The following is a 25,960-nucleotide window of genomic DNA, read 5'->3' as shown; positions in this document are numbered from 1 at the left end:
TAGCAAATACACTCATTTTAATTTCAGGGAAATTTAAAGAATATTCCTTTTCAAGTTACCTCCATAATTTAATTGTGATCTTTGCAACTTCAGATTTCTTTTTGTTTGCAAAATTACCAGATGAGTATAAGATTAAGCAAGCAAAAACCTGTGCCTAATTGTTAGAAAATTAAATACTTGTATTCTAATAAAATTCCATTTAATGGTGGGTCAACTAAAAAGAATGAATGTACTCTCATGATATTTTTATCTAAAATAAGGTGGAGATAAATGCATAAATTCCTAAAGTTTTACCTCTCCTGAAATTTTAAGTTTTGGCTTCTTTATAATTCTGATCTTCTTCAGATATATGCAGTAATTACAGTAAATTAGCATGTTAGAGTAAAAAGCACACATAAGAGACTATGAAGGGTCATATGTTTCTTTTGCATGTATTCTAATTGCAAAATTCTTACCACAGACTTTCCTACCATTTGCTCAAAAATCAAATATACACATGAAAATTAGTTTGATAAAAGTTAGCTGAATTAAAAAAGCTTAGGAACTTGGCCATTTGACTATTTTCTCCCTGCTGTATTTGACGTGTTTAGACATGCCAAAATCGATGAAGAAATGTATGGTCTAGTCTTGACAAAACTCGCTATGACTTTTTTTTCACAAGGAAACCAGACTTAAATGTTACAGTTTAATGTTCTAAATATTTCTTAAAATCATCATGATGTAATTTCATGTATATTTGTTAATAGATTTATGCTCTTTTGATTTTTAAAACATGGCAAATGTAACATGTTCAGTGAGGCTCTGATGTGGTACAAGAATCCCTGTAGAGGGAGGTAACGGACAGAATATATACAGACTTTAAAACATGCATTAAATGAAAAATGTGGGTAATGAAGAATGTCAGTATAACTGCGCAGTATGTCCCAGGACTCCAGAGGGTGAAGAGCCCCAGAGGAAGGCTCCAGGGCACCCATGGACCTTGACAAGGGCCTGAAAAGTCCAGATGAGATTCCAGTAAACAGAGGGCAAAGAGAGAAGCAACCTGGGCAAGACTGTGGCCCCGCTGCGGCGCCTTCCGCTCTGGTGAGACGCTGTCAGGCAGCAGTGGACACTTTCTGGGCAGACAGAACAGAACGGAGTAGAGTGCAGACTGCAGAGGGTGTCGCCTGTGGGGAACTCGGGTTTTTTTGCCATGGGGATCTTTTCAAAGCTGCTGAGGAAAATAAAAAAAGCAGGAAAGGGACACAGGTGGGATGATGGGGTGGAAATGGAGAGTGGGGACAGGGAGGGGGTGGGGATGCTGGATGGTAGCTGGGCTTTGGTGACGTCTGCCTGTCTGAGCATGAGGACAGAAGAAAAGGCAGATAGAAGGGATTCAAACTGGAGTCAATGGGAGTCTGACTTGTACTATTTCTATTTACTACCTTTGCCAGTTCACGATACACACTATGAATTTTATGTGATCATTCTATGAGAAACAAGAAACTTGCAATAAAAGCTTCATTTTTCTTTAGCAAGAGATATATGGTAATAGCTCATCCACTTATCCCTATCATCAGTCCGTGGCAATGATTTTCAAATAGTACAGGTAAGGTCCTAGAAGGTACATCCCCATATTTATGTATTGAAAGTACAAAATTGGTGGTTCAATACAAAGTGATAAAGATCGTATCTAGGCATTGAATGGGAGTTTTTCTTGTCCATATTTATAATTACTGATCATTTTGTTTAAAATTTCTACCTTTAGTGGTGTTTTCAAAGAGAAAGTTCCAGCTGGATCAAGTTGAAATTGGTCAACAATTAAAAAAAAAATCCTCAGCCAGATCATCATGGCATTTTGCAATGGTACTGGGGAAGATAACCTCTTGTTCCCATCATGACTGTACCCAAATTTCTAATTTTAGTCATGGGACAAAAATACTTGGAAATAGAATCTGATTATAACCAAACTGGAAGAAGATGGGTAGAAACAGTGATAGCTAAGAAACAAATTACCTAACTTTTAATGATTTTTGTATTGCCTTTGGATCTGCATTCTATTGCTTTTCTTCATTTCTGCTTCAATTTCCCTTTAGGTCTCCTGCCTTTTTCTTCTGTTTTTTATCTTCTCTACACTGCATTGTTTTGGTGACGCTTTATTCTCCAAGAGTTACTTTTTATGGCTTTCATCTTTAGAGTCTTAAACTCAAACTCTAATAAGGGAGATCAAGTCCCAATGCTCTAATGACTCTCCTCATCCTACAGCCAGTATTGGCGCCTCCAAATACGGACAGCGCTCACATGGATGCGACTGTTTTGTACGGTGTTGCAGGTAAATGTCTACCTGATGGACCACGTCAGTCCTAAAAACGGAAGATACTAGGCAACTGCAATTAGAAACAAGATTTTAATTACTTTTTTTAACGTAGAGTTTACTCTCTGGCTTTTGGTTTTCAGGCTTACAGTGTTGAAGAGAATTTGTGATCTTTTTCAATGTCATGCTTTGGCATTCCAAATTCTTCATTTTATCTCTCTTAATATGGATGCATGCAAAATAGAAAAAGACATCCATACAGCAATGTTACAGAAATCATCCTAAATCATCCAGGGAGCAGAATTCCATGTCGTCCTGAAAGTGAGCTGGGCTCACACGCTTGCACTTGTGCCTTCTTTGTATCACGTGTGCTGAAAGCTTAGGTGTGGTGTGGGTAGCTCTCTGCACGGTTATATAATTATTCACCTCAATTTACAAAATAAAAAGATAAAATTGAGTATTACTCAAAAGAGACACATAAATTAATTGTAAACAGAAGTAAAGATGAGAAATTTTCTAATTCCCACTCAGCAGAGCTTCTCTGATGGAAGTTTAGGGCACCACTATTTTTGAGGCTCCAAATATCTTTAAACATTTCTAAAATCCAAAACAGGGTTACTAAATTATAGTATATTTTCAATGTACTATTTAACCAAATAACACTTTAACTAACATTACATACAATACAAATGGCAATAAATTTGAGGCCCTCTCAAATATGAGGCCCCAGTGGGCTTCTCAGCACAGGCCCTAGAAGAGGCCTTGCTTTTCTGCTGTAAAAATCTCCCTGACCAAGAAAAATGCAGTAACCATTGCTCAGCTGTTGGCACCTCCTCTCTTCAACCCGCCTTAACCACCTTTACAACTATATAAGGGAGCACTTGGGAAATGTTTGAATAGTCAACTACTATGTTGCAAAATTAGCAAACAAGTTTGGTGCAGGTTGACAAACTTACTGATTTTTGCCACAAACTTAAATCAAAATTCTTTTCAACATTAGCTGACCAAAAAACTAGGTAGAAAACAGTTCATTTTGTCAATTATATTTTGTTCCCTGCCTTTCACCTTTCAAGCAATTCAAATCTTTGTCAATTTTATTTCTTGATTCCGCATTGAAATGATGTGCAAAAAGTTTCCCAAGTCTGGTCTAGGTTTCTGCTTAAGCTAATGTATCCCAGCGAGGGGGAATATGAAGGTCTGTGAGGCTTGTGGACAATTACAACACTGATAATGTACAGAAATTCTAAGTGATACTTAGAGCTTCTGAGAGTTTGCTTTAAGGAATGATTCCTACCCTTTAAAATGTGCTAAGATATGTATATAACAATTATAACAGTGATCTGTTATAACTAAGATAATTATGACAATACTTCCTAAACAACTGAATCACCTTATTAATTTACATTCTTTGTACAGAATTAATACAGTGCTAGGTTGAGTCATCTGCCTTTCTAATTAATAGCAATTGATGGTTTTAAAAAATTACAGTCTTTTGGGGCCACGGTACATTAATTTCAGTTGCTCTCTCTCAGATTCCCACCCATCCCTCTCCTTTAAAAGCAAATTCCCTACCAGGACAGTTTGTTTGCATTTTGATTTTGTAATTTCACCAGTGCTTGGACATGGTAAGCATAGGGTCCTCGTGCTTGAATTTGAACTCCCAACAGTCCCTCAAACTATGAGCCAGCAGGCTGCACGGCTAGGCTGGATGGGGTAGAGACAACAGGAGGCAGAGCAGCTCTCTGCAGGGTCCCAAACGGGGGGGGCTTTCCTAGGTGATAGCCCACCTGGGCTTCCAAAGAGTCAGTGTCCTTGTTAACAACTGATACCAGCAGGTTGGTCTTGTCAGTGTCCTACTCAGACGGAAGCAGGGAACACCTGTCCACAATCTAGCGTCTCCAGAAGAATGGGCAGTGAGACACTATAGCTGACAACAGACTTTTCAGGGGGCTCAGAGGATTGCCCGAGTCAGGTCTCTGCCGAGCCCAGGGAGCTCGTCTCTCCGTGGGGCTGGCCACGGTGCTCACAGAGCCTCACGGGGCTTGCTGACTGACACTCCCCTGTGCCTAGCACAGCAAGACCGACCTCGTGGTTGCTTGAGTGGCATTGTGATTCCTGAAGGGCTGGCTATCAACGTGGTGGTACAAGTCTTTCTTTAAATACAGGAAAGCTGACTCAGATAAAGTAACAGTCTTAACTCATTCAGCAGGACAGGAGCAGAGAAGGGGACATAGGACATTCTGGCAGATGGCACATTTTGGTTTGGGGATGAATTCAAGTGTGTCCAGACAGCCAGTTTAGATAAGCTGTAAACAATCTCTAGCTTGTTTACCTTGCTTAGTATTCACCAATACCTGGCCCACGGTATGACATGTTCACAGTATCAAATAGTGATGAAGTCTCTATTAAAGGCGTTGGTTTGATCCATGCATCCAGAATCTTTCCTCAGAACTTATTTATGAGGCTTTAACAACACACATTGTAATAATTATTCTAATGGATGGATCCTGTGATATATTAAAATATATCATATTTTATAAGTAGCTCCTTATGTTCAGAGCTGATCATGACATGAGAAAGTGGATGCTCATGCATATGCATCAGCCCCTTTCTGGACAGCTGCCTTCCCAGGATATTAAGCAATAATTACCAATCATGTGTGCAAAGAATATTCAAAGAAAAATAAGGTTATGGGAAATATATAAATTGTGAAAAGCAAGATACAAAATCTAATAGTAATAGGATCCCATGTTGTTTTTAAAATCATATATATTACATATAAAAACATATGCAAAGGAAAAATGCCTGAAAGAACATATTTTGCAATATGAATAGTAGTTATTTCCAAACTGTGGAAATATGAATCATCTTTTTTCTCTCATCTGTATTTGCCAACTAACCTTCAAAAAGCATGGATGACTTTCAATATGAGAAAAACAATAAACATTATTAAAAACGAAAGCAACGAAAACAATGAGGTCTCCTCTTAGGTTTTGTCACAGTTGTTAACCAATCTTGGACATTAACCACTAGCTAAATCTATTTTTAATGAGATGATTTTGGGTGCTAGACTGGCAACAATCAAATCTCAAAAAAATCTTCAATTCTGAGTAGTCCCTTATAAATTATTTAGAGTATAGACAAAATTATACAATCCAGTTTGTTCTGGAAGGAGAAATTTTTTTCCCCATCAGCGAGAGGTGCTCTAATAGATCTCAAAATACTGTTGAGATAATGAATATCAGTATTATTTTCATAATGCCATGAGACAGTCAATTTTTATTAGAGCCTAATAAGGAGTCATTGTCATTTATTCACTCAGTAGATATTATTGAACCCCTATGTGCCAGACCTTATGATAAGGGCTAAGGAAAGAGGCGACAGAACAAACAGGGCCCAGACTCTGTGGAAGCAGCCCAGGTGTCTAGAGGGAACCTGTCATTTAAGGGTCATGATGATGCTCTCATGTCCTGGATGGGATACTTGCGGAAATGGTGGGGTAGGGGTAGGGGTACGGCACCCAGCTTGGCTCGGAAGGGTGGGGAAGACTTAACGGGGAAGGTAACAGCTGGGCTCACACTGAATCAATGGGAACGAGCCAGGAGCAAATGGGTAGGGCACAGGCCACAAGTAGGGGGACAGCAGGAGCAGAGGCTGTTCCCGGCGGCCTGAGTCCCCGAGTGGTGAGAGATGCCTGGGAAGGGCCACGGGTGGGCTCGAAGGGGCTCTGGGCATTGTCTCTCCTGTGCTCTGGTCGGTCCAGATGAGTCCATAACAAACAGCAGCCGAGCACTGCGAACATTCCAGATAGGCAAGAAAACGTGCTCGCTGGAAATCGTGAATAAAGGGCGTGGCAGACGGTGAAGCCACCAGGGCAGCAGCACGAGGGGATGTGCCCCTGCAGTGCGTCCCCGGGAATGTTTAGGAGGCGGGGCCTCTGCTTTGTTTTTGGACCATCAGGATGTTGTGCTATAATGTGGTTGAGAACAGAAAAGTTCAGGTTCATGAAGTATTTGCTCCAAATAATGTAAAGTACACAAGAAAGGAGTGAATACCAACTCTTACAGGAATTGAATTTTTAACTATAGAAATCTTGACTCTCTATTTTTTCCTAGATATTTGAAGATATTTTTAAGTTAGAATCTAATGTTCAACATATTTAAACTTAATTGTTTCAAATACATCCAAGAAAAGATTGATGCTTAAGTAAATTATATGAGTAATGTACCCATTACTGTGTACATCTTAATCTGCAAGCATCTGTGTTCTCCCAATTCCTTTTTACAGTTTCTAGTGTAGTGTAAGTGACGATTGGAAGACGGACGCTTGCTATTGAAGGAGGGCGATCTGATATTTACAAGTGCATCAGACGATGTGTGGATTTGCTTGTGCTCTTTTCCTGAGTTTGAAAGGCCAGTGCGTTTCTTTTGAAGCTTGCTTAAGACTTTGAACATTAAAGGCAGCCTGGAAGGAGCTTCGCGTTGTCCCCCCTCATTCCGTCCGATCTGTCTGAGGGGGTTTCCGACACCTAAAGGCTGTTCTTCCTGCTTTGTCTGCTCATGCTGGGCACCGGGTCACCACTCAGAAAGCTCTCTACCACTTCTCAGCTGTGGAACTAACAAGTGGGAAGTCTCTGGGGCTCATTTTCTCATTTATGAAGAAGAGTACGTGATTCCTAGGGTGACAACAGGACCATTTTGGGCAGCAAATGAGATCCATGCCCTCAGTTATTGGAGACCTACTATGTGCAGAAATACACTTACAAACAGGACTGTAGTTCAAACTGGCCAAATAGTTATTTCTTTCTTCCTGTGGAGCATCTTTTGCCACTGTTTAGAGACTGCAAAAGTTGGAGATGTAAGTAGTTGGAATAGCTGGTAGCCACACATACATAGCAGTCAAAGAAATAGCAAAGTGGTCGTCCAATAGAGACATGTGGGACATAAAACTCTCTTATGTTGACATAAAGTCATAATTCTAAATATTTTAATTCTCATCAATATTTTCACCAAAATTAAAAGGTGAACAATTGGATGAATTGTCCTTAGTCTTTATTTCCCTCCCTGTTTTCAATCAATCAATTATTCAATCAGCAAGTAATCATCAAACATCTATTATGTGCCCAGATCAATGTTCAGCACCCAAAGTCTCCATGTCCTTGGATTTTCTGGTCACTTCTGAACACTAAGTCTGTGTTTTCTGACTGACCACAAGCCTTAGAATAACTGGGGGGCTTTACAGTTGAGTTGATATACACTAAATTACATATATATGTGTTGTGAGTATCATATGTATATATACCATGAGAGCAAGGTCTGTGTTTGAACCTATGTCTACACTTAATTCTGTTAGGAACTCTAGGGCTTTTTTTTTTTCCTATTCAAGAAAGCTCAGCTTTTATCTTTGGTTCATATTGTTGGGGATGAAAAACTTTCCTCTGTGCTTCAAGGTTCTTCTTGCTGGTCTAAGAATTACATTTATATGAGGTAAAATCAAATTTAATTCTGTACATACAGGAACCCCACATCTATGAGAGGTCCCAAGACAAAGAAAATGAGGCTTACATGCCATCCTGAGCTGAGGAAACAGGACAGGGCCTGGGGCTTCAAGGGGGAGGGGGCAGTTTACAGGGCAGTAAGAGGCTGATACTTGTTGGCCCTGCTATACAGACGGACCATCCAGACAAAACTTATCACTTGTAACCTTAATTTTAGGAAAGACCCCAATTTAGATTTTTTGAGGTAGTTAAGGGAAGGGAAAAGCCTCTCTTGAACCAACAGGGTCTCAGTTGCCTTCAGCTCAAAATAGTCCACTTTCCAAAGAGGTACATTTTGGGGTGGCCTGCCCTTGGCCCCTACAAGAGGCTCTGCTCCTTTAAGTACATTGTTTTCTCACTGTAATTCCAGACCCTTTTGTCAAATAAGGAGCTCTCCTGTGAAATGTAGAGCACATCGACTCTGGAGACCAGATTCAAGGGTTCAGATCTGGTCCCATCTGCCTGCCAGCTGAGAGGCTGGGACGAGCCAGAGCCAGCCCCTCCCTCCCCTCTGCTGCTCCGGCGTCTGGCAAGCGGTGCTGTCATTCGCATACACTGCCCTGGCAGCTTGTCCACACGTCCGCCCGTTTAGACCCTGAAGTCCTCAGGAGCAGACTCTGCATCTCAGCGCAGCACAGGGGCACATGCAGATTCTGGGGCTCACCTACCTGCCCTAAGTCCCCTCCCACCACTTACTAGCCTCCTGGCTTCTGGCAAGTTCTGCCATTTCCGAGCTCAGTCTCATCTGTTTAAAAGCAGATGACAGTAGTACCTGCCTCACCCTGCTGCTGTGAGGAATGATTTCGTTGGCATTTGTAGAACATTTAGAAGGTGTCTGGCACACAGAAAACATTACGTAAATATTTGTTATGTATATGTAAAGAAGTATCTCCAACTTCAAAACCTAGTGTGGTTCCTATTTAACAAATCTTTGAAGAAGTAAATATTCTGGAACTCAGTTTTCTCTCTAGAACTGGGTCTAATAAAGGACATTTTACAAAGTTGCCTTGAGGGTAAATGAGATCACTGATATTATGCTTTGCAAACATAAAAGGTATTTCACTGCCATTCATGTACAAGGGTGATGTGACATGAGCAAAACTGATCACAAAATTAAAATAGCTCCAACACCTTTTGCTTTGGAAGTGTATTGTCACTGTTTTTTAGACCATTATTTAATTTGTTTAAATATTGATTAGCACCATCAAAAGGCTAGAAAATGGCAGGTTTTGACCCTGACCTATGGAATCTCAGAAAATAACCTCATAATAAGACACAGTTTGTGATATGTTTGTTTAATATTAACCAAGCTGTGAAACTGAACGTCACCATGGCACAAATTTATCTCTGAACCTGTCCTCAGAGCCAGTGTTTAAACATGCAAATATTCCAGAAGGTTTTTTTGGGGGTGGGGTGGGGGTGTTTGTTTGCTTTGCTTTGGGTTTGTTTGTGTTTTTTGGTGAGACTGACAAAACATGAAAACCCCAAATGCGCCAAGACACATTTTCCCAATGTTAAAGTGAATGAACCACATTTGGTTACACTCCAGGATCTGAGATTGCTGGGCATTTTAGTGCTAATTCTGAATTGGCCAGCCACATAGTTTTTGGTCTAATCATGTTCAGTAGATTCAAATAAAGACTCTTCTAGTCATTATGAATCAGCACGTGGGTAGGCTGGCAACACGAATAGATGTCTGGCTTTCTCTGAAGCAGTTTCTTGATCACACAGGACTCCGTAACTTCCATCTTTACATGGCTTACAAAACCAAGTCTTACAAGCATGCTACTTTCCATCAATGTGAGGTTAACTTGGATATGATATCTCAGAATTTAAGTTGAAATCTGAAAGACTGTGGTGTCAATTCCTTTATTAGGTCCAGTTCAATTCAGTCTTTGAGATTTAGAAGTGAGGAAGCCTACTGTAGGTGTTTTCAAGCAGAAAGCTTTATAGAAATTTTAAATAACATTAATTAGAATTCTTAGCATTTGTATGAAATATTCCTACACTATTTTGGAAACATGCCAGTTTTTTTACCTGTTAGGTAGTACGGGTACAAATGTGAGTAACCGCAGTGCTGACAGGAGTCTGTGGCACCCATTCTGGGCCTTCTCTTCTCTCCTCCCCTATAGTCGGTCCTCCGGTTGCTGACATATTGATCTGTTTTCACATAAGAGTAAATATACTGACACAGATAAGTCCCATTTTCCTTCTAAATGAAATAATACTGAAATACATTTATTACATAAAAATAACGTTTAGTACCATTCCAGACTGCTAAGATTCATGGTCTCAACAACCACTTTAAATTTTATAAAGTAAATTTAACTTAATTAAAAAAAATCAGTCCCACTATTTGGAGGTAGGATAACAATACTTAGTTTCCTGAATTACTCATTGTCCAATGTGGAGCCATCTAGATTGGTTTCCAGGGACAATCTTAAGTAAACACGACCCCTGTCACTCCCATGCCCAGTTTTGAAAAGAAACAAAAGTAGCAAGAACTACAATATGAAGTAGGAGGGAGAATGAAGCCCCTAGGATTGTACTCAAGTCATGTCTTGGGTCACAAGAAACACATTTTAAATATGTGTTTAAATATCAAGTATAGCTAAATATAGTTTAAATATGTGTCTTAAATATCAAGTATAGCTAATTTCTGTTACACTAATATACATATTTAGAAATGTGTGGTCAAAAGATGAAATGTATTTTCAGAGCAATCCCCTTACAATGACCTCAGTAGGCTAAAAAAACTGGCAACTTTTCCAAAATAGTGTAAGAATATTTTATAGGAACACTAACAATTGTAATTACACTCCAGCTGTAGTGAAAAACTTGAGGCTCTGTTTATTCTTTTTTTGGGGATTATAACAAACAAGGACTGTTTTTACATTACCACAAATGTTTAGATATACCCACTAGGAATATTTAGGTGTATAAATAGAAGCATTTCCAGTGTGAAGAAATTGGTGAGGTTATATGGCTTTGTGGCACACAAGTTTTCACTTGAAACATTTAAGAAACAACTTTCTTTCAGAGCTTTGCATTATCTCATCTAAGATAGATAGTTATTCTATCTTGTGGCCACTGAAATTGCTAGAGAATAATTGGCACAATTAATACATGAGGTGGTGGGCCCGAACTGAGTGGAATTGTGGGGCAGGAATAATTTTCAAGGGTCCTGAGTGGTTAGTGGGAACTTATGGCCCTCGTTTTATATCTTAAGTAGATGGATAAGTTAAGACATCTTATTTTTCATCATTAACTCTTTTCTTCTTTCCTACTTCATATTTGCACAGAACAGTAACTTATTAAAGAAGGCACGTGTACCCTTCATTTACTTTCGGCAAGTGACATAATACATGTGAAGGTACAGTAAGCCTGGGATATATTAAGAACTAAATAAATATCAGTTGCTGGTTTTGCATTTTTAAATCAGTGCCTCACACAGAATAGCCGAAGTATTTAATATTTTTATGAGAACCACTCTTAAGCAGATTATTTTGAACCAGAAGAATAATTGTCATATATTAACTAAACCCCAATCCAAACATTTCACTCTGTATTCTCGGCTGAAAATAAGATGCCAAGTTTAATTCCTAGGCCTACTGGCAAACATTTCCAGAATAATTTTTTAAAAAGCTGACTATGTAGGAAGTAACAGCTCAGAAATCAGGGGATCTGGGTATAGCTAGAATAACCTCTCGCCAGTTGAGAGGATCAGATTCTTGAGAAAACCACAACAGAGGAATTCCAGGCTGCGCGACTTAATAGCTTTTGCAGGGAAGACACAGTTTACAGGGTTGGGGCCAGGCCTGTGGATCTATAGTGTCGTTTTACACTCATGAAGTAAAACTACCACCCATGATATTGTCAGTGTATTTTAAATTTATTTTATTAATTTAAAGTAATAATAAACACCACTGAAGTCAGACTTCTCACCTTTTGCTCACTAAAATTATACAGTCTCCTAGAGCTCAACTGCAGACTCATAGAGTTTTGTTGTAGATAAACATATACACACCAGGGGACATTTTGGGTGTATGGCCTTATTCTCACAACATGTCCAATGTCTTTCTGATCTTATGGGTTACAGGAATTATCTCCTGGTGTGGGCCCAGAAACGGGACTGACATGCGTGCTTGAGATGGAGAATCTTCTGGAAAACTGACCTACTAGGCCTAGGAAGTAGGCATTTCTCAAGCCTATTCGTCTGCCTCTCAAAGCAGGTGTTCCGACCTGGGCCATGAAAGCTGATCACAAGGCACCGACTGCCAGTCCTGCGCTGAACCCAGCTCCCTCCCTCACAGAGGAAAGCTTGCCCCAGGCCCTGTGCTCTGCCTCTGTCTTCCAAGCCTTCACACCAAAGCAGCTTTCTTCACTCTGCATCCATGTTTCTTCTCTTTCTGTTTTCATCCCCAGGTCTTACTCTTTTCCCTTAAATTATCTTCAACTGGACTGTCTGGAAATTTGCATGTGTGGCGTTAAATTCATGTGACTTCAGAAAAGATATAATGAAGCACATCCATATATAATGAGTTTTGTATTTGCACAGCTGAGTAGAGTTAATTACTATTAGAAGTTACTTAATACTAATGAAACGATAGAAAATTATTATGAATAAAGGCTATAGTCCTTTAAAAAGAATGTCCTAGTACATATGGCTAAAGTAAGCATAGGTGGTACAGAATAAAGAGGAATCAGACTAAAGTTAAAAGCTGATAGGTTTCTGAAAAGGTCTGCTTTTGATTTTCACCTTGGAAAATAGGACTGGCATATTCATCTGGCATACAACAGAGAGCTCATAACTGTGACCTTCGTAATCCATCATAGCTTCTTTTTCTTATGGGATAACCGGACTTTGGGCCACCCTTCTTCTGGGAGTCCTTTGTCGGCTGTTGGAAAACTACGGGGCCTGTCACTGAGATCTGGCACCACAGTCAGAAGAAAAGCGGCTTAGACAAGGCACAAAGCCTCGAAGCGCCTCTTCATGAGTCATATTTTCAATCACTCCAAACCATTTTCCCATTGTACATAAACGAATTTGTATGATGACTTTTTTCTTTAAAACTGACTTGGTTTTAGGCAAACTAGACTTGCAGAATGAGAAAAGCAAGTGCCCAGTCCCTCAGACATGGTTTGTGGTGATCCTTGGCAAAGGCCCCTAACATGAAGTGTACCACTACTTAGCTTAGGCAAAATAGTGTGTTTCAGTTTTACTTATGGAAAATTTCAAATACAAATGTACATGTAATAATAGAGTGAAACCTCACATAGGCATTCTCTAGCTCCAACAATTATTAACCATGGCTAACCTTCTTACATCTAAACCTTCCCCTGCCATTATTTTAAAGCAAATTCCAAAAATATAATTTCCCAGAAAATATATCTGTGTATATCAGTAATAGAAAACTACCTTTTAAAAAGTAGTCGTGTGGCCTAATTTTTAAAACCAAAACAACCCCTACTATTTACTGGTGATGTGCCATCTTGGACAAAGCTGAGTGTGCATCTAAGTGAGCGACCAGGACTCCTTCTGGAACCTGGTTAAAAGAACACTAGGTTGGCCAGGCTCTATCAGGAAGAATGTTAGGAAAATCATGGATATTCAGAGGGAGGATATTTGGGTACAGTTGGGTAAAATGCAGGCTTGAGAATCCTCAAGTAAATAGGCAAAGGAGTGACAAGGTCCAATTTTCTTTAAAAGCAATTTTTTGAGGGTTAAACTGAAGAAGGCAGAATACTGGAATTTGAGGACAATATTTTAAAAGTCATATAAATCAACAAAATTTGGAGTATGGGAAATTCTATGGGACAAATGGCTGGGTTTTATCAAATTGCAAGAGGAAAAAAAAGAGATGAGGGTGTTGGAACCAATGGATTAAAACAGGCTTAAGAGACATTTCAACCAATGAATGCATGAGCCCTGTCTGGATTCTGATTCACACAAAATGAGGGTAAAACAAAAAGACAGAACTATTTGAACAGTGCCAGGGTATAATACTTAAGATATGTTGGTCTATTTAAAGTATGATAATATTTTGGTTATTCTGAAAGACTTATCTTTGTGAGACAGATACTGAATCATGTATGGATCAGATCGTATGATGAGTTGCATTTGCTTGGAAGTAATCCAGTGACGGCTGAGGCAGGGGTAGCAGGGAGGGACAATGGCAGTAGAGATGGACTGCAACAGACAAGTATTGGGATTTACTGAAGTTGGGTGAAGATGTAGTTTCAATACACTACTCTCTGGAATATGTTAGAAATTTTGCACATTAAAAAGGTTTATATTTGCTAGTGTAGAACCTTTACGTATGTTTTTTTTTTATAACCTCCCAAAAGTTTGAAAGCAGAAAGAAGATATTATAGCTTTCTTCAAACAACCATAAATTTCTATTAACTAGCACTTTTGAGTTTTGCCTTTATAGATGAAGTTAACAACAGTGAGCCTAAGGCACTCGGAAACACCAAAAGGTTAAATTATGTTCAGTGAAATCGGATTTAAAAATGGGTCTTGCTGTATTCTTATTCTTTGAAAATTGGCAGACCGTGGCAGGTATAATTTCCTTTCGGCCTAATCACATAACAAAGAGTTATTCTATATTCTCAGCTAGACAAATGAGACTTTAGAGCAGAATTTTCTCCTTCTGTCCCATTAGATGTATGCATATTCATGAATGCACATGCACCTCGCCTAAATTTTGATGACATATTCAGTGGGTGAGGCTATTATTTGGAAACATCTGCACACATAAGAGTTCTAAACTCTTAACAAAAAGTAATTACATAAGGTATAGCCCCAGAAGCAAAATAAAATCAGTATCTATATGCGACTGCACCCCTTATCCCAAACCCAGTCTACCTTGCTTTTAATATAAAGTATTGCTGTTCTGTTTGTAATTGCATGCTGTGGTCTAAACACACCATTTTTAGATCTGAATTCAAAACACAAAAGGGGTTTGTTTAGACATCAGCATAACCAAAGGTGCATGAGTGCTCATGTCCTTGACTTGACTGAAGCTATACTTCAGTGGAATAGCAACCCTTTTGCAGGGGAATATCAGAAAACCTAATAATTGGGTATTATGTGGACCAAACAACCAGTTAATCCACTAAAATTCTCACTTTTCTAAGGCTTCAGGTTGTATATGTAAATAGTTTCAAGGACAGATAAGTCACCATGAGACCTAATTACTCTTTGAAGCCAATATCCAGCCTTTGTTCCCTTCCTCATAGAAATTTTCCATTATTTGATTACTTCTTAACAAAAACAAGACCTGTACCAAGCCATACATGCTTCTATTAGATCCAGGAAGGGAAGAATCTTCTTCAGTCTCTTTGTGTCCAATCTCAGGGGCAAGCAACTAGATTCTCTCTTCCTGGTTGATAGGGGACCCTGTCCCTTATGACAGCAGTTAGGATGGAGAGACAGAGAAGTCAAAACAATCAGGTTTTCTGGTCTGCATCCTCCACTCAGACCATAGCCCATTAATTCTGTGAAGTTTGAAGTCTCATTTTCTAAGGTCTCATTAGTAATGATAATAAGCATGAGAGCTGGCACTATGCCAACCACCGCACAAATCAGTAATTCCCTCAACTTCGGGGTAGTGGTATCATTATCACCACTTTACAAGTGAGGCCACCAATTCCACAAAGACCGGGATCCCCCAAGACATGGAACTGGAGGGCTCAACACAGGCACTGGGGCAAATGGAGCAAGTTCCATGGACCAAGAAGGTGTGACTCCAGGGGGGGACTGGGTGTTCCAGGCAGGGGAAATGGAATCAGAAGTTTGGCCCCAGTAACACCAAAACAGCTCCGATCTACTTGTGCGCAAAGGGAATGTTTGTGCGGAGTCTGGCAGAGGGTGACCTTGGCTGCCAGACTAGGGGTTTGAACCTCCTAAAATTCTGGTATTAAGAATAAAGTAAAGCATTATATTTGGTTTTATTCTTCAAAGTGTGGAAAGTGCTATAGTGTTATGATATTGTTTGAAAGTATTTGTATAGCTAATGTTTGTTCTTTTGTCTACATTGATATAGTACATGAGGCACTGCTATTTTGTTTTCTTTTAGAAAAGCTCTATTTTTTTCTTTTTAAAGGAAAAGTTTAAGAAACCAATAAAACCTCCAGTCACCCCTTAAAAAAGCAATGCCTGCGATGTTGGGAACCCTAGTCCGTGTTTACAAGTCACATGAGACCCTTGGAACGACTGTCATCATCAGTCACATAAGCAAACAGCATAATATAAGAAAGGTGGACACGATCCTAGTGGGCCTTTTGTTTAGTGTCCTGACTTGCCATCCAGTGTTTGCCCCTCAAGGTTACAGGGCAGAGTTATCTGCTCTGCCGCATATGCCATGACACCTTACCACCCACACTCAGGAGGTAGGGCCCAGGAGAACAGCCTGCAGAGTGAGGTGAGAGGCCTGACAACACACAAGACAACACAGCAGAAAGACAGCACAAATGATTCTATTCATTCAGAAAAGCAGATTTGCCTAAAAAGAGTTAGAAATCATTTTAGTTACGAGTTCGCTAGGTATGTTTAGGTTTTGGAACCAGCATTCCCCACCTACCCTCCATCTCTAGCAGGGTTGGGGACAAAGCACATTTTTCTGGTAAAAGAAAACAGTAAAACAGAGTCATAAGGCAGCCCTTTCAGTTACACTTGGCTCCAGTCAGGGTTCCAGAGAGTTTGTGTAACTTTGTGAAAGGACAATACATCTCTGAAGGCCCGAAATGTGAAATTCAAAAACTCAAAGGCGTATTTGCACTTTCAGACAGCAGTGAACGTTTCATTCTCTCCTCTGCTTGGGGTTGGGTGGGAGCAAAGCCCTCTGCTGGGTGCTAGTTGAAGGGAGGGGTGAAGCCTAACTCTTCTATGGCTACTCAGAAGTGAGCTATCCCCTTAGCTAGTCAGAGCTTCCAGGGTCCCTGTTCCCCACGCCTGTGGGCACTCAGGAGAAGGGTAACACCCTTGGTCTAAAACCTGACTCAAGTGACCCCTGGGAGATGTTCCTCCCACCAGTGGGGGCAGGGGGTGGAGGGCCAGAACAGCGTGACAATCTCCAGACCTTTGATAGTTGCCCTGGGACTATGATGGGTTTGACTCCAGGTGACCCTGTCAGATTGGAGAGCTACTCACTGTCATTTCCCACTGTGCTACAGACTGGCAGGGAATATTCTTTGTTGCTTTTACTAGTTTCAAGGAATCTGAGTTGTTTTAACTAAAGGTAAAAATCATAGAATAGAGTAAGATATGGCTGTGGAAATTTTTAAAAGGTGCCAGATTTTATACCTAATTCTACATTTCTTTGCTCAGTTCCTTCTTTCCTTTCCAATCCTCTGGTGACCTGTGTTTCAGATGTAGTTTATACCTCCTCTTTCCCATTCATACACAAATGTCATTTTGAAGAGAAAATTTACTCAAATTCTGTCCCTATCAAGTGCTCTCAGCATCTCTTTAATGCAACTGAAGTTCTAGATAAGCATGTCAACCAAGAAAAAAAAATCCCACTAAATATGGTGAAGCAACCGGAATGCTGCTCAGCAATAACAAGGACCCAACCAGTGGTACCACTATTTGAGTGGACCTCAAGATATGCTGAATGAGAGAAATCAACCTCAAAAAGATCACATACAGTATGATGCTGTTTATGTGACACTCTCAGAGTGATAACAATGTTGAGACGGAAAACATCTGGCTGTTGGGTGGGGAGGAGAGGAGGTGTGGTCACACAGGAGAAGCACAGGGAGGTCTTTGTGGCGAAGAAGTTCTGTTTCTCGGCCGTGGTACGATTGCACAAATCTGCGCATGTGATAACATGATGTGTAGTCTACACCAGTCTACGAACTAGTGTCACAGTGTGGTTTATACCAGTGCCAATTTCCAGGCTGTGATAATGTACTAAGAGGATGTCTGATGTAACCATTGGAGGAAACCTGGTAAAAGGTATATGGGACCTCTCTCTGCTACCTTTGCAACTTCTTCTGAATCTATAATTACTTCAAAAGAAACACGTTTATTTATCAACCAACAGTATGGGCTTCTCTGCGCTGCAAGGATAATAAAGTACAGGTAGCGAGCGACACACGCTCCCAAAGTCAGATAGATCTTTAAGTGTCCTGTTACTGAAGAGCTGCTTCTAAAGACAAGGACTGAAATCGTGGTGAAACGCGTTCTCAGGGCTGTGAAGAGAGCTACGCTCCCGGAGTGCGCAGAAGTGCGTGGCTCTCCTCAGGCACCACGCAGCAGGGACGGAAGAAGCCCTTTCACGTAGGTTACTAGCAATCAAGGTCGGTTCGGTCACATTTACAAGCACACTCTGCACCCACGTACCACGTTCCTTCCGTTCGGGAAGCTCCAGGAGGCAGGACCACGGCACCCGGCCGTGCAGCCTGCAGGAAGCCTTGCAATGGAAGGGCTGCCCCGCCCTCTCCTTAGCCAAACCCTGCCCCACCCTCCTCCTCTGGCTCTCGTTGCTGTCTCCCTTTCCCAGTTCAGCCCACCCACTTGCCCCGTCTGTCCAGCAGGTCCAAGCCGGCCACCCCGCCAGTGGTGCCGGACCCCGGGGAGGCCCCCGCGGGCCCCCTGCCGGCCAGGTGCCCTGTCGCTGCCCCAGATGCTGGGCAGCCTGCAGCGAGAACCAGAGGCCAAAGTTGCCTCTCGATCAGTTACATCTTTTCCCCTTTTTCTCCTTAACAGTCTCATGAGTGTACCCAGTGTTGTAAAATTATGCCAAAACGAAGAGCAAAGTCCTTGTCCTGAGAAGCAGGCCGGGTGAAAGGCATGAATGACGCAGGGCCAAATGATAGGACACGGGGGGAAGTGGGGACCAAAACATGGGAGGGCCAATTCAGGGCCCCAACTCACAGCAGGAAATAGAAATTGAGATTTGCAATGATAGTAATAGTAATGGCGACGCTTTGAGTGGTAATTATGTGCCATGCGATAGCATCGCTCTGATTCCCTAAGGCAGGTACTATTTATCTAACTGGAAAATGAAGATTTCTTTTAACTGTTTAGTTTAACAAATACTGCTAATGCTCCCAAAGTGCCAAACAAAATTCTCTGTGATCCTTACAACGTAGGAACTACTTTTCTCATTTTATAGATGAAGAGAATGAAGCAGTCAGGTTAAGTAAGTTGCTCTTGATCACTTGGGTAAAAAGTGGGAAAGCCAAATTTTGAACCTAGGAAGTCCAAATGACAGAGCCAAGATCTGGAACCAGGAAGCCCAACTCTGAGAGCACCAGACTCATAACTACGTGCCCTGACTCCAGAGCCTGCACGGCTGTCATGTGCAGTGACGCACACCGGATGACCACGTCAAAGATGCTCATGCTATCAACACGCACAAGTTCACCTGGCCTTTAATATCACAACAAAAAAGTGTTTTTTGAAGAATACTGTTTAAAAAAACCACACAGATTTTCCTTCAACAAACATGCATGAGTGTCTGATCATGCTGGGCACCATGGAGGCACCAGGCCAACTACAGGGCCTAAAAGAGACAAAATGAGGGAAAACAAGAAAACAGGATAGGATGTTCATTTAAATGACGGATACACTAGATTTATCAGGAGCAACAGGGCCAAATAGGCAACAGGAAAGAGGGGAACATTTCACTCTTATACAGGGAATGTATAAGAACTATAAAAATACATTTTTGGGGGCTGGACTGTCCTGCCTGAATACCATTTAGCCCTTTTTTCCTTTCCTTTCTTCTGTTGCCTTTCATTTTAGTTATAACAGTAAAACACATTGTCAAATATATATGTGTAGACATTGTTAACAATTTAAATGCCTTGGGTGTCAGTAACAGCATTAACAATAGCAGCTGTCACATACGGCGGCGTGTGCACTGGGAATAGGGCATTAGTCTAAGCACTTTACATGTGTTGACTCATTTAACCCTCCTAACGAACGACCCCATGAAGTAAAGGCTATTATGATCCTGATTTTATAGGGGAAGATACTGAACTCAGAAAGATTAAGAGAATTTGCCCAAGGATATAATGCTGAAAAGTGGAGGATTTAATCTATTAACTGAAATTAGGTTTTGGATTATTTGTATATTTACTTACCCTTTGAATCCCCTCCCTAGTAACAGTATGACTAAGTATTTCACAAGTGTGGAAATGGTATAAGGCATGTAGACCTTTGAGACTGGAATGAAAAATTGGTATAAAAGATCCCTAAAGAAAGATGAGACATTGGGAGTTAAGATTCTGAGTTTCATAATAGATTTTGCAAATCTAACTTGCATAAACATCTACTTTGGAGACAGGAGGGTGACAGTCTTTCCATTTCCTATCTCACCTTATTCTTTTAAAATACATTTTTACTTCCTGACTCCTTTATAATGACCCAAAGTAAAATAAAAATAAATAAAACCACTAAAAGTTAAAATAAGGAAAAAAAATCCTCTCAGCTACCCCCCACCCAGAAAAACAGAAAAGCATTTGTTTGGAAATCTCTTTTGTGATTGTGTGGATCATATCTATTCAAGAACAGAATATTCCCTTGAGAACCAGAAAAATAATTTGCTTTTCTCATATAGGAGATGACAAAGTCTAGTCTTTCCATTTGAACTTGGGTTTTAAACCTTAACATAATACAGAGTCTAAAAAATTGCAGCTCTCTATTACAGGGACAAATAAAATGCATTGGTAATTCGTATATTCAGTCATCTTGTTCCCTGTTAGCACAGTTCACTAATTTCTAGATGCAAGGCAGGGGCAGAGCTCTGGGATGCCCTCAAAGAGAATGCCAGGACCTCCGGACCACACCTTCCTCCAAGCCTCTCCCTGGCATTCTCCACATCCCAGTGTTCAACTTTTAAGTTTCCAAAGTGGCTCCCACCTTCTCCTCTCTTTGTTCAGGCTAGTGTTTCTGTTGAGAATCCTCCCATCTATTTCACTTATTTGCCTGTTTAATTTATTTCTGCTTCAAAACCTAGCTCAGGTATCATCTAGTTTTGGTATGTTCTTTGACCCCTTTCCTAAGCTAGCTTCATGGCAACATGCTCAAATAGGATTTTTCCCTGACCCTTAACAAGCTGTTAATGTGACTGCTTATTTATTCTTTCCCCCACTAGACTAATTCATTTACTCAACAAACATTTCTTGGGCACAGGATTTGTATTTGCCCAGGATTCTGATAAGTGTTAGGGAGACAGATAAAAGAAACTCCCTGGAGTTTCTATGATTCCTGGAGATAATGATTCTCAATAACTGTTTGTGCAAGGAGTGAATGGAACTGGGTCATTACAAAAATAGTGTAAGAGGAACAGAGGAAGATTAACAGTCACGTGGAAGTGACCCGGTGTTCCCATTTTTCCTATTTTGCACATCTGACTCTGTTGCGTAACAGCTTTCCAAGCCTCTTCTTTCCTTAAGTTTTGTTCCCTAGCCGACTCTTACTGCCGGCTTTCCTGGAAGCAGAAACTGTGTGACCCTTGGTCTTAAATTTCTCTGAGCTCCAACTTCCTCCTCTGTAAAAGGGAGGTAACAGCTACATCGCGGAGCACTGTGGGAAGAGTGATGTGTGGCTCACTTTGTAAAGTGCTCAGCTCAGAGTCTGGCTCTTAGAGAACCCTCTGCCCTGCCCTTTGTCCCCCCCTCTCCCACACCGCACCCTCCCTACCAGAGTCATCAGGGAGGCAGCGGCATGCACGATGATTTCAGGTGGTACATGGGAGCACATTTTTAGAAAGTGTTACTATTTTGATATATCAAAAATATTTAGCCATTAAACCACATAAAACTTTTGGGGTTTAAAGCTTTGGGTATATAAAAAAAAAGATGGGTTTAAAATTTTTAAATATTAGTCAATACAGTGGGAAAAAAAGAGTAGATGCCTGAGAAATACTACAGAAATGAACAATAACATAATACAAACAAAATATTTAACAGAAATCCACATGCTGCTATATTTATTATGCTTGTTCTCAGAATTTGACAAACTGACAGGCAGCCACAAATATACTATGCATTTCTCAAATGTAACCTGTCCAGTTTTGCCCCTGCTAACATAGCAAGTCAAAGAGAATTGTTTGTTTACATTTAAGCTTAATGCTCAAATTGAACTTCCAAAGAGGCCTATGTTCTCCATACTATATATCTCCCTTTCCTGCTCTGTGAAATGAGCATAGCAATAAAGTCTATCTCATTAGGTTGTCAGGAGGGTCAAATGGTAACATGAAAGAAATGTAATAATGGACACATATGTGTAAACCCTTGTCATCATTAATCCAGAAGGGACTGGCCGCCCTGCAGCTCCTGGCACTGCGAACTCGTCTCCTGCCCCTGCAGCCTCCAGAGTTATTTATCCCCTTACCCCAGTCTTCTTGCTTTTTGATATTTTGTGATAAAATGAGCCCAAAAAAACCTTCCCATCTCTGAACATGTGCTATTCAGTAATTTGGGGAGATTAGATATTCTGTTTAGTTTCCCGGTCCTTACAAACTTCTACCCCGACCGCAAACTTCTCCCTTCTTCTGCAGACTCACGTTAGAATCTGAGACATCCCTGGGTCCCTAGAGCCCACCTATCTCACTATTCTTCAGACTCGTTTGCAGTAGGGCTAATTCCCAGCCTCCCTCCGCGTTAGGCTCTATGAAAGGCTCTCACCAACCGAATCAAACCCCAACTACAGCTGTAGTTACCAGGCCCTGGATAGTGTGACCGAGATGAAGCTGTTCTCTTTACAGCGAAAGGCTATTTAGTCTTAATGATTATGTCTGCGCTGCTGGGAAGGCCAACAGGCCAAGGGGCTTCAGGAAGTGCCCGGTGGGGTCCACGCACACGTCCAGGGAACCTGCCCCTCTACCTTCCTCCGATCCAAAGTCCCTTGGGAAAGGTAGAGAAGCACCTTTTGCACAGAGAAGTAGACTCAAGAGCCAATTCATTCTCCAGGGAAACCAGGCGCACGCTGCCCAGAAGGCTGCGGCGCCCGCGTCCCAGCCCCCGCCGTCCTCAAGGCCCCAGTCGCGTTCCCCCTCCGCTCCACACTCGCCCTGGCGCAGTGAGCGACACGTCTCCCTGGCCTGGGTTCCCGGCCAGTGCCTCCCTTTTCCTCTAACCAAGCAGGCAGGTCCCGGTGTACGGAAGGGGCACTCCACCCGGCTGCAGGATCTCCAGGAGGAGCCGGGGCGCTGCGGTTCCCTCGGTGCCCCCGCCACCCGCGGCCCGAGTCCCTCCTGCCTGCGCCGCATCCTCCCCTCCTCGGCCCTGCGCGCCCGGGTCCCGCTCTGCACCACCGTCTCCTCGCCTCGCCCAACCCCAGCGCCGGCGGATGCGCCCCGGGCCACGCGCCCCGGACCCGGGCTCAGCCGCGACCCCGCGCACCCCGCGGAGCCGGCGCTTCACGCGGCGCGCGGCCCTCCCCTCCCTCCTGCCCCGAAGGGGACTCCGGACTCCCCAGGGGCGGCCCCCGCCCTTGCTGGCCTCCGGCGACCCAGCTGTCAGGAACGAAGGGCCTATTTTAAGTCCTGCCCCGGTCCCCGCCCGTCCGACTCGGGCCCCACCTTGCCAGCGAGAGCCCAGCTGATGGGAGCTGATGGGAGCCGCTCCGGCCCGGGAGGACCCTGCGCCCTGCGGGAGGTCCCGGCCGGCGTGGCGCCTCTCAGGCACGGGGGTCCCGGAGCCGGGCGCCCGCCCTGTCCCCCGTGCCCCCGTGCCTCACCTGTAGTCACCGCGGAGGACCCGCGCGCCCCTCGCCTGCAGCCCCGGACGCTCGGCCCGCGGGACACCCACAGCCCCTCTCACCTGCCGCCTCTCCGCGCTGGGACCCGGGAGTGTGCGGAAAGGGTGGGCGGACAGACCCTCGCCCTTCCGTCCGCCTTCCCGGCGGCAGATCCCAGCCTGGAACCCGCGCCGCGCCGCTCCCCGCGGACCCCTCGCTCCGCCCCGCCGCCAATCGCCGGCAGCCACCGAGAGGCCCTCGGCGGGGCTGCAGGTGGGGCGGGGCCTGCGGGGCGCGGAGGCCGCTGTTCGCTGGTCGGTCCGCGCGCGCTTCGGATGCGTTTTTGCGAGCGGAGGTGGCACCTGTGGCACCTGCCGTCGGTCCTCTGTGCTGCACACACCGACCGTCACCGGCGGCACTGAGAGTCGGGGGACCCTAAAGTGCCTCCAGGCTGGGATGTCAAACCTGAACTTGACATAGACGTAAGAAATAAACCCCCGAGGAAGGGGCACACGCGAACACCCCGGCCCACAGCCAGTCACTGTGCAAGAGCCGAGCAGGGGACGCCTGCCAGGACTTAGCCATGGGCAGCGGTCCGTCTGGGAGTCTTTTTTCCTGCAATTCCATCTGAAGCATATTCCTCAGTATATATGGAGAAGGAATTAGGATATGATAAACACTATGATTTCAATTCTATTTTTTAAAGCCACTATCTACCATTTTAAGGAAAACTTTATGTTAAAATCATTTTCTGATGTTAACCAAATTCTCATTTTTGGTTCTTATTTAATAAGTGATTGGCATTGTAAAGATAGCATAAATACATTTCGCTCTGCCTAAGTTGAGATTTAGTAAATGCAACACCCAGGTTTCTACAACAAAAAGCCATTCCAGAGAAGACATAAATGAAGATGGGATCAATTCAGTTCTAAGACAGATATTAGTTTACTGTGCAACTGCTAACTTTTTAACAAACTGCTTATTTAATCAGTTCTCGGCATCTGTATCTTAGCTAGTGTTGAAAAGATCAAAAACAGCAGTTCAATGCCTAATTTGCTAGCGAACTATGGTGCTGTCTGTATATGCTGTTTGTGTTCATCAGGTATGGGCTGAGTGTATTCATCTACAAAGCAATGAAATGTTGAGCAAAGTTCAAGTTCGTCCTCTTTTGTGACTGCTGTGTTGTACATCATGAGAGCTTGAGAAGAGCTGGAAGCAGTGTGGATGGTATAAGGCCACTAACTGATGACCCTTGACCTCCTGTGCTACAATCAAAAACTTGAGCCAGTGATGGCTACCTGAACCACCAAGTGATCTTCAAGTAACCCACTGTTTGAAAGGGTGGGAAGAAGCTCTAACCAGCAACATGAATATTATCAAATTCATTTTAATTTATCATCAGTTCATTCACTGGCTCTGGAGCAAATAACCTGGGTCTGAACCTCAGAGCTACCACCTAACAGCTGTGTGAACTTGGCCACGTCACTTATGCTCTTAGTGACTCCGTTTCTCCATGTGGAAAATGGAGAATGTTTCTTGATACGGTGTTTTCCTGTCTTAAGTTAGTTTCAGGCAGTTCTACAAACTCAATAACGGAGGAAGGTAAAATGTTTACAACTGAGAGAAAAAGCTTACAGAGAAGTTAGAATTTACTACCATTTTGACAAAGTAAAACTGATTGAACCCTCCACTCTAAAATTACATAAACATTGGTCCTAGGTATGGTTACTGGTTTTGTTGTTAAGAAAAGTCTACATAAAAAAATATTCCCTAAGTATATTCTTTTGAGCTAATCCTAGTCCTTGGAAGCAGAGTTCTGTGCTCCAGTAAGTTTGGAAAGTACTATGCTAACAGTTACTGTGGGGTTCCTCAGAGGCTCTGTAAGCTGGGCTGCCCTGTACAGTATTTCTCTATGATCATGCACCCTTTTTGAAGTAACCTCCCTCAGGTCTAATGATCAGGAGAACATCCATTACCAGTGAATGCCTGAGGAGGAAAACAGAATAATTCAAACACTGTATGACAGTGCTGTGAAGTTCCTTTGTGTATACATCATCATTACGAAGTTTGATAGTGATGTTAGTAGGCTTTCACATATATTTTTTTCCTTTGGTAGACATTTAACATTGGGTTCATTTTACAATTAATAATTATTATAATTAGTAAAAAGACTTGAGGTTACAAAACACCTTAACATGTATTATGCTACTTGATACTAAAAGAAGCCAATCATATAGGTATGATCTCCATCCAATGGGAGAGGAAAATGAGGTTCAGAGAGGTTAAGTGACAAGTTCAAAGACACAGAGGAAAAGTCATCAGATGGGAGCATGAACTGCTTTTCTGGCTTCAAATTCAATACCACCTCTTCCACAGGTCCTCTCCCTTTTCTTCTGAGCATTTTCTTTACTAAGACTGATTACTGTTTTTCTGC

General features: G+C 42.3%; 1 protein-coding gene across 5 annotated transcripts in view; it reads right to left on the bottom strand.

Moving 5' to 3' along the window:
• Nucleotides 1-23,763, bottom strand: part of SLC38A4 (solute carrier family 38 member 4) — a 59,327-nt gene extending 35,564 nt beyond the window's left edge. Inside the window, exon 1 of one of the 5 annotated variants that reach the window (XM_073223408.1) lies at nt 23,610-23,763. The gene's annotated coding sequence lies outside the window, so the exon portion shown is untranslated. Of the gene's footprint in view, nt 1-23,526 lie in introns of all 5 variants that reach the window. The other 4 variants (XM_073223410.1, XM_073223406.1, XM_073223409.1 and 1 more) reach the window with 4 other exon arrangements.
• Between the last annotated feature and the right edge of the window lie 2,197 nt (nt 23,764-25,960).

Source organism: Manis javanica, chromosome 15 (assembly GCF_040802235.1).
Source record: "Manis javanica isolate MJ-LG chromosome 15, MJ_LKY, whole genome shotgun sequence".
NCBI lineage: Eukaryota > Metazoa > Chordata > Mammalia > Pholidota > Manidae > Manis > Manis javanica.
This window is presented reverse-complemented; position numbering and strand designations above follow the sequence as displayed.